We start from the raw sequence: 16,052 nt of genomic DNA, 5'->3' as shown, positions 1-16,052 counted from the left end.
GTCATCCTTGTGACGTAAAACACTTCTTCTATTAGTAAAATTAGGGACACGTGTCGGCCATTATCAGAACAGCCCTCACCCCTCAAGACCTGCTACGATGAGAGTGGTGTTTCTGTTGATTAGAAAGAGGTTCCAAATTGCCGTCAGCCACGCACTCATCGGAGCCGCTACTAAGCTCAAATATAGCAATAGTTGTTGCGTTAGTAATTGATAAATGTTATTTATAGTTTTTCCAATATCGACCAGTTTCCTTCTTGCGAGGCGCGTTGCCGGTGAGAAATCTTTGCTGATAAACGTTTGGCTCCCTTTTAACTTCAACCGTGAATAGTGTATCTGATCTTTGACCTTTGATGACGAACGTTTTATCACGACGGACGGACATTTGGTAGCTGAATTTGTTTTATACCGTCCACTGTTTAGATAAGGTCGTTTTCCCCTTCCTCAGATTTCAGAAATCGCACATTAAGGCTTTGCAAAAGCTGAAACATCTCCGCAAACGCTTTGGCCTGGGCATCAGACATGATGCCGGGGTTGGTCTCTATGTCGCCCGACAGTAACAGCAGTGCCTCCAAAATATAAACACTCGACAAGTACATCCGAAATAACGCTTGGGCACGGAAGCATAAAAAAAAAAATCGTTTTTACTCCTTTTTGCATATAAGGATGCACAAAGATGCACGCAGCATGGTTAGAGGAAGGCATTCTTAGGCTGCCTCTGTTCAGTGAAAAGAAGGCAGTCGCTCCCTGGTCTTAAAGCCAGGCCGCAGACGGATGACGATGGCGATGTTAATCCTGCTGCCTTCTCGAACGGTGTGTTGAAGATCCCGTGCGTCCAATCGGAGGAACCGCCGAAACGCCAGACCGATTTCTTCCCGAATGACGTACACCTGCTGGACGATCGCTGCACGCGTGGCGATGACTGGTGACGACAGTTGATGAGGCAAAACAAGCAGACATGTTGCAATCTGCACAAAGATGCACGCAGCATGGTTAGACGAAGGCATTCTTAGGCTGCTTCCGTGGCCACATTAAAATTTGCGACGCCTGCTGGCCTGTTAAGAAGTGTTGCTTTTGTCTTTTGAACTCCTCCAATGTAGCTTGCCGCCTATATTATAACTTAAATGATCAATGAATAAAACAGAGTGTAACTACTATATTTCATTTTTGTGTGGTAACATTAAAAAAGGCAAAAATATTCACAATTTTGTGAAGACGCGCAATCGGCAAGTCCGTTTCGAGCCGTAAAAACACGTTTTTTTAAGATATTGATGCTTAGAAATAGAACATACAAACAAATACACACTTTATCGACTTACTTTTCGCGTAGACAACTATCATATCTACATTTTAACAGAAAATAAAAAAAAAATGTTTTGTTTAGGAATCAATTTTAAAATTGGTACTTTTTGGTTTTAGCATGATTTTCACGTAAACCTAGCGCAAATTATGTTTTATACACATGAGTCATTTTATTATATAAGAAAGCGCATTTTGGGCTCTCCATATACAAAAAATATTGATGTAACCCGAGTAAATCGCCAGTACTTAATAGTCACATTTCGTCAACAATTAACCGAGCGGGCGTATTTGAAATTTTTACAGAAAAAAAGTAAATGCCTTAAATTATTCATGATATAGAGCCTTTTACTTTTTCTCACAGAGTGCTTGAAAGAAGTTATATAATGGGGAATGAAAATCCACGGCGCGATATCGAGCGAAACATCCGACCCACGACGGATGTGAAAAGCACTGGTTTCCGCCGCGGCCTCTTTTGAACTTCGAAACTCGAGAAAAATAAACCCGACGAACTTGCGGCTTGTGGCTACTGCGTTTTTGAGACGATACAATAACATATATCTTTTTCAGGGAAATTAGAAATTTGACCCTTTTTGTCTGCGCGATTTGGAATGAAATCAATCATATCCCTCTGTCTATATATATATATATATATATATATATATATATATATATATATATATATATATATATATATATATATAACGGGCATGGTGGCGGGAGGCCGAAGGCGTGGGTATAAAACTGAGAAGAAAAAAACCCTTAGTGAAAACCAGCAACAACGGACGATTTAATCTTCGACGTTTCGGCCGGAGTCCGGCCTTCGTCAGGAAGAACTTTTACAGATGAACGCGGGTGGTATTTATACAATGCTACGGTCGAGTCCAAATTTGGACTCGACCGTAGCATTGTATAAATACCACCCGCGTTCATCTGTAAAAGTTTGGACTCGACCGTAGCATTGTATAAATACCACCCGCGTTCATCTGTAAAAGTTCTTCCTGACGAAGGCCGGACTCCGGCCTAAACGTCGAAGATTAAATCGTCCGTTGTTGCTGTTTTTCACTAAGGGTTTTTTTCTTCTCAGTTTTATATATATATATGTATATATATATATATATATATATATATATATATATGGACAGAGAGATATATATAGACAATAATTGCATCATATATATATGATGCAATTATTGCAAAGGAGCCAGAGACTTGAACATGAACGACGAAAATAATCCCTGCAGAAGATGAACAAGGGGAGGCAAAGGGCAAAAAGAAATCCCCAAGGACAGCTAGGTGACTGGTGCGCGACCGAAAAATCAGCCTGGTCCTGGTATCGAAACAAGGACCTGTTCATTTCAAGCGAAAAGCTCTACAATCTGAGCTAACCAGGAGTGAGATGTCAGTAGATCAAACGAGTTTTATCAGCTGCTACAGGTCTGACACCAACAAGGGAGAATAGCCTGCATTATAAGGTTATGGATATAATTCAACTATGTAAAGGTGCAAGCGAGCTGAAAAAGATCGACGAAAATAATCCCGACATATATCCATAACCCAGCCCAATTTTCGCCAGCCTCCTCAATTTGATCCTTCCCCTCGTTTTAATGCTAAACAATGAATAATCACTCTCTCGCATCTTCTTTCACATTATTACTACTGCTGCACTGATCCATCCATCCGGCTGTCCGTCCGTCCGTCCGCAAATCCATTTTTTTGCTCTTATGCGTTTATTTATACGAATGTTATGGTATCGGATTCACAACGTCCATACTACTATCCTAGCTGTTTAAAATAGCAGTAGTTTTGCATGCAAATTAAAGTATATTTTTTTCTAAGGCATCTTGAGCCCACAGTGAGAAGGGGATTCGTTGATAGTAAATAGGAAGTAAGCTTAATAATTTTGTGACAAGCCAAATTTAATACATTATCACTAAATATTAATATAAAATTGAATGAGTTCGCGATCCTCAGCGACTATACGAGCGTTGCGAGTGGTTTGTTGACCCCATATTGTCATTCGGTGGAATTACAAAACGTTTGCCATGTGCCCGGGGTATATCGCAGTAAACCAGTAAATGCATGAGCTAACATTGCCTACATAATTGTAACTGACATTTGTCCAGCAGTGTTCGCGTTGACTACGTCTACCTGATATTTACTGTAATCTGTTTTGCCTTGCTCGATCACAGCCCGTCTCGCCATCATGTGGAAGTAACTCTTTATGAAATATGTTTGCCTGCAGCAGTAATTGCGTAGCTCAACTTTTTCAACTTAAAAGTCACATTTTTCAAGAGACACCTTATACTATTTCATACCAATTACCTAGCAGTGTGACATATTTGCCGTGTAAAAAAAAAGCTTTCTAGCCCAGTTCTCTATACGCAGCGTTCAGTCGTGCTAATACGACGTGGTTATGTGACTCACAGCGCGTTGTTAACACGCTCGATCGAATGGCGTTCCCTTCGCTTCGGCTTTTGACGCGCACACCTAATGGCGTTTCTTGCGACGTCACGAGAAGAGAGCTAATGGCTTAGCTTCCAGGGGGTGTTGGCTTATATCATGGGAACTGGGTAGCTGTTAGGTTGGAAGACTGCATAATGAAAGTCATTAAGCCTCCTTCCAAGCTATGTAGGTTTCCTTGGGAGGGTCTGTGAACGGAAGTTTATGGTAATGCATGGCGTTTGTACTATTTATTGCCCGTCCTCCAGAGGGTTTGCCAGAACCATTCTTTGGGCACCTGACTCTGCTTGCTCTATTTCGTTCCACTTCATTGAGGTCACTCTGACTGGCTATAGAATGAACACGGTTCAACTTTCGGTAACTAAAATTATAATAAAATTCAACATGCTCTATTTCGATTTCATCATGGTCATCAATATTCACTTGCTCTAGAACTATGTATGTCTTTTGTTGGGAAACTTTGTGAACACATTCTTCATTTTTTTTTTTTTAATTTACAATGCAGTTTAAGGTAAACCTATCGAGGCAAACCATGGAGAGGCAATTAAAGTTTTACGCAAGCCCATACTTAAGCCTTCTGTAAATATTTTTTTTTGTTTTAGCTAAAGAAACCTATATCATGATAAAAAATCTAGGCATTTTCAACGTTTGACAAACGTTGTCAATTCAGTTCAATCGGAGCCCTCCAATTTCAGTAGAAAAGAAAACTGATGTATTATCTCACTTCTTGGCAAAATTTCTTTATGCATGTTTTGTATTTCAAACTTTACTTCTCGAGATATTGAGTACAACTTATTTTAATATACAAGAGTCAAAAGAAGCCAATGACGCTGTTGTAGTTCTTGAGGCCGAGAACTTGGGCAATATTAATTTAAACTCCTGTTACAAACTCCAATATGTAAAGAAAGTTGGTTAATTTTGGTAGAAATTGAAATTCAGGATGCAGACCTTTGCTTTGCCCTGAACAATTCGGCAGGGACTGTTATTTTTTTTCCTCAGAATGGTTTCTGTTTACACTTTTGAGGGCAGATCGGGTGGGTGCAGATAAATCTAAATTTATTTCTAGAGGTCCCAATCTAGTCGATATTAACTGTTGCATGATGAGCCTCTTTCTGAAGTTTCAAATCTCGACGATTTAACTGTCTAATGCACTCTGGGCCACACTCTTAATAGTTTACTAGTTTTCATTGAAGTATTCTTGCTTCTTGCCAAAAAGAACATTTTCAAAAATCCCAATAGGAGGAATTATGAGGACATGCTACATGTTACTTGCTTCCCCAGAAAATGCATTATGTGACTCCCGAAAGAGTGAGGACTGCGCAGCTACTGGTCTGCTGCAGTCCCCTTGCCAATCTTTTCATTTTCGTCTCTGTTGTCTGCAGCAGCTGGTTCAACACAGTGAGTTCTTGGCATTCCCTTTGCGTGTGCAGAGAGTGCACCTTGTTTTCCAAAAGGTATATGACGTTGGGTTTTTCTCCTGTTGCAAGTGCCTATTTTGAAATGGAAACCCTCACAACAGAGATGATTGTGCAGTCTGCTGTCACTCAACTTCGTCAGAGCTTTGATGGATTAACCAGCTGGATCCCTTATGCACATTTGAATGAAGTTAAAACTTGTAGTTATATTTGTAATGACAGGAGTTTGGATAGTTCTCAGAGGCTATGGGCTCTGCTGAACTAGATTTCCCTCACTTCCTCCGAGCAGTGGTGCGTTGAATCACTACTCCACTGATTCCTCGTTTCATTGCCGTGGCGTCTCCATGCATGCTCGTATTTATGATCTCATTATGGCCTGCCCTCCTTAAAAATCATGCACCGAGTAGCACTTTACCTCTTGTAGTAATTTATAAATACTGGCAACATATTGCCAGGCGCGTCGCTGAGTAAGCGCGCGTGTGGGCGAGTAGTTACAGCGCTTGGCTTTCGTGAGGCGGTCACAGGTTCGATTCCTGGGAGCGGCGCCGTCTTTTATTTATTTTTTTTTAAATTTAGGGTTTCATAAATTCGAGAACCTTGTCGTCTGTTCGAGGTCAGAATGTTCTGCCCGCGGAAGCTTCTACGCCGATTATTCCAGAAGCCCACGAGAGTACAAAAATGACTCCACGTGGCGACCGGGGGTCACACTTGCCCCTGCGTTGGACGCTGCTGTTTTACCAATATAAACGTCCGCGATACATTCTTCTATATGTTTTGGATACAAGTTCGCCCCATTAAAAGTTTAGTTCCCCAGTTATTCGCTGTTTCGGCATTTGCCATTCGTGACAACATGAGCCTGATTGACGTAATTATCATTACCATGAAAAAATTAATTTGTCTTATTTCAACTGAACTGAAGAGGCTCAACATAAGTTCTGAAATACCGATAAAAAAGTTTGATAATTTCGAAATGGCCGTCAATGTTTTGTAAGCGTGCTGACATACCCATTAGGAATTCCTAAGGGCCTTCAGGTACATCATAGGTTCTTTAGAGGCCCGTCGGAACTGTCCCTTTCCTTCTCGTGAAACCTTACGACCTTTCAAAATAGTTTTAATGGAGCACGTGACCTTTCAAAATATTTGCATCTGGGACGCTCTTTGGAACTTTTAGGATCTGGCGCGTCCGGGAGAAGACTTTTCTTTTGCCTTAAAATAGCGCGGCAAGACAAGGACTAAGTAAAGTCAAGACAGATGACATCGCTGGAAACGGCCATTCCCTCCGGTCCCTTCCCGCCGTGGTGGGCGCCAGCGACGAATAAAAGGCCGCGCAAGGAAAAAAAGAAATCGATATGAAAGTAAAAGGGTCCATACCGGTAACGGTTTCGCCATACTGGTCATTAGTTTGTCAAAGAGGTCACCCGTGTGGCTCAAAGGGGTCCTCCGTATGAGCCATTACGTTCACCTATTTGGACAAACATGTCACTCCTTTGGCAAACAGGTCGCTCGTCTGGGCAAATGGGCAACTCGTTTGGGCAAAGTCGTCGCACGTTTGCTCAAACCGGTGACCATGTTGCACAGACGGGTGACCGGTGACCGGCAAACTGCACCGGTTTAATCAAATGGCTTTCCGGAGCCAGTTTGATATTGAACGTACAGATCAGCGGAATGGGCACGCCGGTTTCAGCCGTGGCAGCCAATGTTTCCGGAAGGCTGGGAGCGCCGGTTCATCAATTTGAGATCGTCCTTGTAATGCAAGCTATTATATTTCTATTTAAATTGCGCTGATGCTCGCTTATACTGCAACTAAAACTAACACTTTTTTTTATTTAAACCGGTGACGTTTTGAATTAATATTATTTAGAGAACTTTAAAACTTTTTCGTTCTTTGTTGCCTCACTTTACTTATTCTGCTCGAATACCTCTCGCAGAACACGCGATCGCGTGAAAAAATGTACTTCTAGACTCCATTTCGTTTCAATTGAAGACGCAGCGAAGGTAGCGCGCGAACACGCGGCGAACATCGAGCATTGGGAGAGCACGCCCGCCGTCGCGGCAGTCAAACTACGAGCTCGCGCAGAGTACTTTCTTCGCTCGGGCGCAAGCCGAGCTTCTGACCATGCCATCTCCAGCGTTCAAGCGTGCTAAAATGCGTGCGCTCGCGCATATCAGCACGCAAGCAGGAGCCGAGCATCTGGCCGGCGCCTGATTTCCGAGGCTACAAAAACACATCTTACTGGAATGCCTGGGGAGAGGGTACGAGGCTGTCCCGGTGTCCTGCTCTTCCACCGCGCCCCCTCCCTCCTTTCTTGTAACCTATGTCACGTGATCCGCAGCAGCGCGCGAGCTACACGCTGGCACGCATCCAGATGCGCAAGGGCGCACCTAGCAGCCGCTTTTTTCTTTGTCTGCTTGTTGTCTGTTGCAGTTCGAAGTTCGCTCGTGCTACCTGCTTTCATCTGTCGCCTAAACCTGCGTTCTTATTAGGATGTCTCTCGACAATTCGCAGTACACAAAAGCTATCAGTGTTCGAAACGTCCGACACGTATATCGGCAACAAGCGATTCTTCAAAGAAGTCAGGAATTCTTGGGATTTGGTTGGGTTCGGCAAATGACAGCTCGTACGCCGCATCGTGTTGAAACTTCCAAGGAGTCGTTCCCTCTCGTTTGTTTTGTGTGGTTGTCCTGATTTGACCGTGTCGACATATGTACATCTTTCAAGTACGTTATTATTATTGTAAGTGCACTGCAACCTACTTGCTGGCATCAATTGACCGTTCCTCTACGCGTACTCTTCCAGATTATCTGTACAATTATGCGGCGTCTATTCTCGCGGTAGTGGGGAGAATAATTTCATTCAAAGTCTACCTTTACAGTATAGAATTACCTCGGTTCTTGTTTGCTTTGCAATCTTCTCAGTTGTATTAACGCTTACCGCTCATTCATAATGGAAGCGGATCCGCGTTCGCAAAGCGCTTGCGAACGCCGTTTTATAAAGATCCAGTACAATTGCGCGCACACTTGATGACATGAAGTGCGCGTGCAATTGTACTGAGTCTTTATACAACAGCGTTCGCAACCGCTTTGCGAACACGGATGCGCTTCCAGTGTGAATGAGCGGTAAAGGTACGTTTATACTTCAAAGTAACGTCGACGGGCGCGGCGTAACGCATCGCACACTGATACTGATTGGTCGCAGATACCGAGTTCCCCACCATTAAGAAAGAATGGAAGAAAAAGGAAGAAACGGCGCGACTTTCTCCCTTCTACTTACGCTAAGTAGGAGTTTAGGATATGTGAACTAGAACTAACACCTCATCTCCTTGCGTGCTAATCTTTTGAGAAAACAAAAGTCTTGTGCTGGTGTAATTGACTATCACCTCTCATTTCCTAATTGTAATTTCCTAAGAGATGCCATTACTGTTGTTGACCGCTGTCTTTTTTCAGGTGTCCATGTTAGTGTGCAACCATTATCATTTATTTCCGAGGTTACCAGCGCATTGTAGCGACATGATTAAGCCGGTACAAATTTAATTTGGGTAATACAGAGTGATACAAAAAAATGTTTAGAGGACTTTTTTTACAGCAAAAATAAACTACGCATTGCCCAACGCTCATTCTTCGCCCAAAGGCAGCGCTAAAGGTCACAAATAGATGCCAAAGTTTCAGCCCGAACGGACACCTTATTCAAAAGTTATGAGTGATTCTCTGAAAATTTTATTGGGAAAATGAAGCCCATTTTTGCCCGTTTATACTTTTTGGTGGCATAGAGCCCCACGTATTCGAAAACTCCGTGGGCCGCCATTTTCCCATTGAACTTTTCAGAAAATCCCTTAAACTTTTGAACAAGGTATCGGATCGGGCTGAAACATTGGCATCTGGTTGTGACATCTAACGCTACCTTTGGGCGGAGAATGAGCGTTCGGCGAAGCCTAGTTTAGTTTTGCAGTAAAAAAAAAACTATTTTTTTCTAACACTTTGTAGTATACGTTATGGATTTCAAAAATTGTTTCGTAATATGACTGTGGTCGATGATCACAATGAGCTTCACCAGTGTTTTCCACACACATCGAGAAACACACAGGTATGACGTCAATAGGTTCGCATTTTATTCTTGCAGTTAAGTGTTGAACAACAAATTGTATAGCACAATTTGTAGTATGATTTGTTTTTCTTTCTGCGTTGTGCTCTGTAAATCTCAACTCACGGATGCTGTCACAGAATATTCCTAGGCCTTTCATTTTAGGATGAGGCACTGGTGTCGCACCGGCTGAACAATGAGCCCATCCCTCAAGCTTGTGGGGGCACTGGCGACCCACATGGCAACGCGGCTGCAAGCCTGCAAAACAGTGGCAGCACCCGCGCTGGTTGGCCGGTGCTCTCAAAGCTGCAAGCCGCCTCTTCCCGAAGCCACGGTGAACGAGCATGACGACTGACATGATGCCGGGTAAAGGCTTTAAATCGCATTTGCTATTTACACAAGGTTAGTTGCTACTAAATCACACCAACCCCAATGTTTATTTATAAAAAGAAATGGTCGATGCTCTTCTCTTTATATATTATTTCGATTTTGGCATACTGTTTCGTTGGAAGGCTAAAACTGTGACGATGAGCCGCGTTTTTGTGAATGCGAATGTGAGTTTCTCCTTTAGGGCTAACACGTAAGAGCACAGTGAATTCCTTCACTCTAAGAAAAAATGGAGTAAAAAGGTAGCAACGGCGCGTCTTCCTCCCTTCTACTGACGAGCCTCCAAGCGGACACGGAGGAACGAGACGTTTTCCTCCTTCTCCAGGCACACGGGAGAAAGCTTTCGCCCTCCCGACTCATCATCTTTCGGTTTCGTTTCTCGAGCACATCGCGCACGTTGTTTAATAAATTAATGTTGAGATGGCTGAGCTTCAGCGGCAGCGAAGGCCGCCTGTAATTCCGTCTTCTAGTCCAAACGTGCAGAAAATTTCGGTTGCATTGAAGTTCTTACTACTAATTTTATCAAACGAGCAAACGAAGCTGCTAGAAACAGCGAAGTCCCGGAGCAGTGCCTGCAGCGTTACATACGCTGGGTAAGACGGCCGTCTCCGATTTGCGGGACACACGCAGGACTACAGTAGCGAAACCACGAGGAACTGTGTCGACGTTTTTGACGTTATGGGAATCGCAGGAACTGCGTCCAAGGCAGGCAGGTTTTCCTGCCGGCTGCCTGGTGCCTTCCGTGCTGAGTTCGGTTCTGTTGTGTCGTGCCTAGTGCCAATCGGCGTTCAACGTGATTCTGTATTTCTGCGTGTCAGCAACATCGTCAACGTGGTTCTGTATTTATGCGTGTCAGCAACATCGTGATGGCAGTGTTGTGGGTTGTGAACAGAAGACTGGAATTATCGCCGATATGACCCTGTGTTCGCGTATCAGGGGTGTAACAAGATGAAATGACGTAAACTCTCGGGCATTGATGCCGCTGGTCGGGCCGTAATCGGAGGGGGCGGGGTATTGCAGGATGACATTGCGCTTTACATTAAAGAGTTTAAGACCACTTGAGGGATAAAGTGCAGTCGATCGACGTGTGGATAGTCATGTTGGAACGCTGGTCTGAACGGTAAGCTCCGAACGTACAGTGGCCAATGTGACTGTCGGTCCCCGAGAGCGAGTGCACTCTGAGGAAAAGACTGAACAGTACGAAATTATGACGGAAAGTAAGAATATTTACAATGGAAGTTTAGCAACAAAAAAAAACAGGTAAAATAAAAAAAAAAAGCTATACTTTATTTTACAGCGAGCCACTTGGAGGGCAGTTTCCTGTAGAAACTGCCCTCCAAGTGCCGCGCTGGGATGAGCGCTAGGAGTTTTCGAGCTCGCAACGGCGTAGCTCCGTACACTTAACACCTGCCGCAAGTTGCGGCTTTGACTGCATGAAGTTGATCGAAAAGCGATTTTTCTGCCCGTGAAGCATTACTTCCAGCTGAGTGAATATCCGCTCTACAAAGAGTAATTCAAGACGGCAATTGCAGCCGTGCGCGAACAGCAGAAATAGAAAAAACAAACACTACAATAGAAATACTGGCTACGAAGGGTCGTGCGGGAAAACGAACTCATGGCTTGGAACCACAATGGAGCGGCTCGATTTATTGGCCTTCAAATTATTACGGCATGATCGAGCGTTTTATTTTTAATAAGACATTCATCCCCTAAGCCATTAAAAAGAGACTTACGTGTATGACATTGCTGGAAAAAAATGACCATGTACGGAATATTTTTTATTGCTTAGGGAGTCACCGAAAAATTCCGTACGTTCAAAACGACCAGTATAAAAGACGGAAACTCAAAGCTCGGGAGTATTGATCGGGTTAGTGTGGTGTTGTATTGATCTTTGTATGTGCGAAGCATGTGTATGCGCTCAATGTATGTTCACCTGATGATTGTAGTGCGCGTAACGTGTATACATGTATTAGAGGTTCCTGTAGAAAAGGAAAACGCAATTGTGGCGTAAGAAAATAAATTTTCTTTTTGTAAAACATGAATTGGGCGGTACCCAGCGCCACTTAGCCCAGCTACTTGCGATTACTCTGTTTGACCCTGCCATCTGGTGGCAAGCGATTTAACATCCCTTCACGCGACGCGGCTACGCCATAATTCCGTGTTACCGTGCTGAGGTAAGCCAAGAGGTTGCTTTGGATTTGCTTTTTTTTTTTTAGAGCGGCTTTTGGTTTTGCGTGCGAATGGTTTTCACTCCTCCGTGATGTGCGGTTGACGCAACGATTTACGAAGGAATTGTGGCTCGAGAAATAGCAAAGGTAAGACATAAAGTGCGCGAACTAAGTGCCGGTTGTTTCCGTTGAACATCGCAGTACTGACGATGAGAAGACTGAGTGACTGCATGCTTTCGAAACGTAAGTTTCTATACCTGCGGGGGGAACCCGGCTTCGGAAATAAATACAGTTCCCGGAAAGCTCGTGTTACGTTTTTATTTGCTGCTCCTCTCGCTCCGTACAATAGAGATACGGTTCTCGTTAAGCCTTATCGATCTTGATTTCCTCGATTCGTGGTCGCCGTAATGAGATGCAGTCGACGGAGGAACTTTTGCTCCCCTGCTTAAGGTAAGAAAGTTCCTTAAGTTCTGAAGGAACATATATATCAAGAGCGTTGCTCCCTTTAAGGAGGACTATACTGACCCTTTTTTCTAAGAGTGTTGGGCCTGGATAATGACATGTTTATTCACGAATGCGCCACACGTTTGCCCGAGAGCGAACAATTTCCGAGTAAACAGCGCTATCTCTTTTAACGGTATCACCATTCGGAGTCTGCGCTGCCCTACTGACAGTGTCACGGAAGGGAAAGGGTCAGAACAAGCAAGCAAGTCTTTCATGTTTACCAACAGTTGGCATTTAACATTTCTGTAATGGAGTCGCTGTGACAGTTTCTACCAATTCTCTAGTGTCTTCGCAGTGCCTGTAACACTCGACGTCAATGTTTTGTGCTTGCTATTTCCCTGCCTCACCGCCGCTCGACTGGGGCAACATCATGGAGGTTGCGGTTCCTGCGTCAGCAACCAGGTCCCCGACTTCTCTACGTCCTCAGCCGCCACGTGTGGTCGTCTGAGTGTAGACGAGTGGAGGCCGCGCCAACTGGAGGAGCTGCACCTGCTGCAGGTGAAGCTACATGAGTGCCAGGTTGTCTATTAGCAGGCGCATGCCCAGGTTTGCCATCAGCAGCAGCGTAACGAGCGGATTTTAGCTTTAGCTGGCTCCTGCTCGACACACTAATCGAGCTGCAACAAGTGATTGTTCTCGGGGTCCAACCGCAAACAATTCCGTTTTAGTAATTACAATGTTCTATATCCTGTTTTGTGTTTAAGAATGCTTTTCTGAAATCCGCAACTTGCTTCATTTTACCCCTGACCTGAAGTTGTTTCAAGTATTGACCGTATTTCATTCAGAAAAGCCTAGCATTTGCTTAACTTGTTTCTCGATTGACTATTTTTATTGAGCCTTTTATGCAAAAGGGCAGTTACTTCAGCTATAAATGTTTTCTCACAAAGCAGAGGAAGTAACAGAGTATTTGTTTCTCATTAATTGCACTGTACGTTGAGAAATGGAGAGTTCGTCATCCCGAGTGAGCGACTGTTATCTCCACTGTAGACGAAATATTTAACCAGTGTCGTACGATACCCAATACGGTGTCTTTAACTTACTTCACAGTAGCTATACACAACCACATGCTGGTACAATGACCGTCCACATCGACATGGGGTAGGGGTGGGGATTGGACTCTGGATTCCTATATTCAGGTGTGCGAGGTTTTAATCCACGTGCTCCAAGCTGTGATGCGTTAATGCAATCGCCCACCGATCCCCTGAAGGAAATATAGGAATCAATGTTTTACTGTGTAGAGCCAGGTGTTTTGTAAACTTCACCACTGTTATTTATATAATGTCTATTTGATTATTGTGTTGTCCATGTGCACCTTTGGGCATTAAATACTGTTGTCACAGATTTTACCATTGTTTTCACTGAGTTCAGACATGTCTCACTTCCTGTCCAGTAATTTGTGCCTCGCAATCCTCTATCGACTCGCACCGCCTCCCAGAGTAAAGTCAAGACCACATTGACGAGGTTTGCCCACTAACTTTTTATTGAAGAGATGGCGCCATGTCACCGAGCTTTGGGTTTCTCGTGAAATGATCCCCAGATGGTCAAAATTAATCCTCAGTTCACTGCTGGGGCCTGCCACATGCCCGTCGTTGGTTTGGCGCGTACTGACCTCATAGTGAAACAGTAATTGAACAGCAGTTCGAGCTGAACCGTGGTAGAGTGCTTACCTCATTCATGCTTGCACTCAGTTATACGTAGTATGATGCCACCAGTTTGAGTGGATGGGTCCAGCATTTTTAGGTATTGTCAGGTAGGACACCCTTGACCGCCTAACCACAGGTGTCCTGACGAGAAATTGGCGACCTATTGCAATATTTATTCTAAGCGAAAATTCTTCATGGGGTGTTAAAGCTGGAAGATATGATCTCACATATTCTCATATATAAGTTTATGTGTAACAAATGCGAACTTAGCAACTCCCTGAAAAGTTTCGGGTCTGAACATGGCGAAAATCTGAGTTATTACAATGTAATTATCTGAAGCTTTTCACTTTCTCTGTATCCTGCTAACCCTCTGCTTTGTGTGATGACAAAGATTAAATTGTACCCGAGAAAAATGTTTCCACAACAAAGTAGGCAAGTTGGTCAACCACCAGCATAGTTTAAAACCCTGTCGTCCAGCTGGAACTTGTGTAGAACAAAGACGTTGCAACAATCCGCGGTGACCAACTAACTGAAAAACCGGTGAATTTTTTTTTTCCTGCTCAAACAAGAAAGTGTGTGGCCATAATATAAGGTTCATTTGTTTCTGGCCCGATTGCATTTTGAGCTTTAGCATGGCCTGTGAGTTGATTCTTTGGTGACCTATGCTAAAAGCGACATACTCTGCATTCAGTGCCTACTGGAAGCACCACGCAATGAGTTAAGCCCGCACCCATGTCCTGTTGAATGCGTTCATGGGGTCTGGAGGCGATGGGAGATGAGACTGCCTTCGACATTATCAGGAGGGGACTGGTGGAACGGGAAGTAGCTCGTTCTGCAGGCGGGCCAAGTTTTGCAGTGCAAGCCCACCAGTAATCATCAGAGCTTACCATTCAGGCTTGTGCTGCTACCACATTTCGAGCCACGGAAAGTGCCTTGGCCCGCTGCAATTAGATTCTAGTCGCTTTAATTGTTCGGAAATGGGCCCTTTTGTAGCTACATCAGACAAGAATGAAAAACCAATAAAAATTCTTTTTTCTGTTGCTGCTTAACGCACTGCCACTACACACAAGAGGAATACACCACAATTACTGTTTGAATAGGAAATGTGGGACCTGTATATGCGGTAGGGTATGTCCAATTAATGCTCAGACTACTGTTCTAGATAAAAAGTTCTTTGTAGGATAACACTCTTCAGATGTAGAGACAGTTCTTTGTCGTCAGCGAATTATGTCCCTTCCAGCACATCAAGCTTCAAAAAGTCTATTAGATGGATGCAGGCATCAGTACAGCACGGGTGGTCTGCCGCACTATATGGTCTTTTGGCGCTAGTTGCATTTTCGGTACACTCTGCTGCTTGCCCAAGGTTATCGATCTGCCAATGGTGTGGTAGAGGGTATGTTTTCTACATTATTGTATATTTTTGGGCCGTAAGCAGTAGTCTGATTTAAGCAATGAATGTCAAGAACCAACACCAACCAACCTCGATGACCATCAAGTGTTATCAAGCAGTGGATGTTCGCCGTCCAGTTTGGTGGACATGACACAAACACAAAAACTGTTTACATCTGGGACTCTTGTCAGTCCCAATTTACACAGAATACCAAATCAATGACATCAAATAATGTTTTCATGCATGTAGAAAGAAAACACTCACTCATAATTTCCAATTTTAATCTAGTTTAGTTTATGTCTTCATATTTGAGAATCTGACGATACGAAGAGGTTCATATAGGATGAGGCGGTGCTGTAACAAAACCAGAGTGTCGAACCGAAATTTATATCGGTTCGGTTCGGGTTCGGGTTCATGGCTTTCGGTTAAGTTCCGGTTCAGTTCCGGGGAGCAAAAAATAACGGTTAAAACTGGTTCAAACCGGTTCGAACCGGTTTGAACCGCTAAATTGAGAATATATTTTCTGCAATGTTCTGGCAATATGCACAATTTACGCCGTGAAACGGTTAACTATATAGCTTCTTCTATCGCCCGTACAATCCAATTTTATTTTCAGGTACCAAAATATAAAATTCTGTTATTTAACTTCCACGCAAAAGTAGAAAAAAATCTACATGAAAGTACAAAACGCCATGTTCATGCGACTCA

The sequence above is a fragment of the Ixodes scapularis genome, unplaced genomic scaffold (genome assembly GCF_016920785.2).
Source record: "Ixodes scapularis isolate PalLabHiFi unplaced genomic scaffold, ASM1692078v2 ptg000480l_1__unscaffolded, whole genome shotgun sequence".
Classification (NCBI taxonomy): Eukaryota; Metazoa; Arthropoda; class Arachnida; order Ixodida; family Ixodidae; genus Ixodes; species Ixodes scapularis.
Note: the sequence above shows the minus strand (reverse complement) of the source record.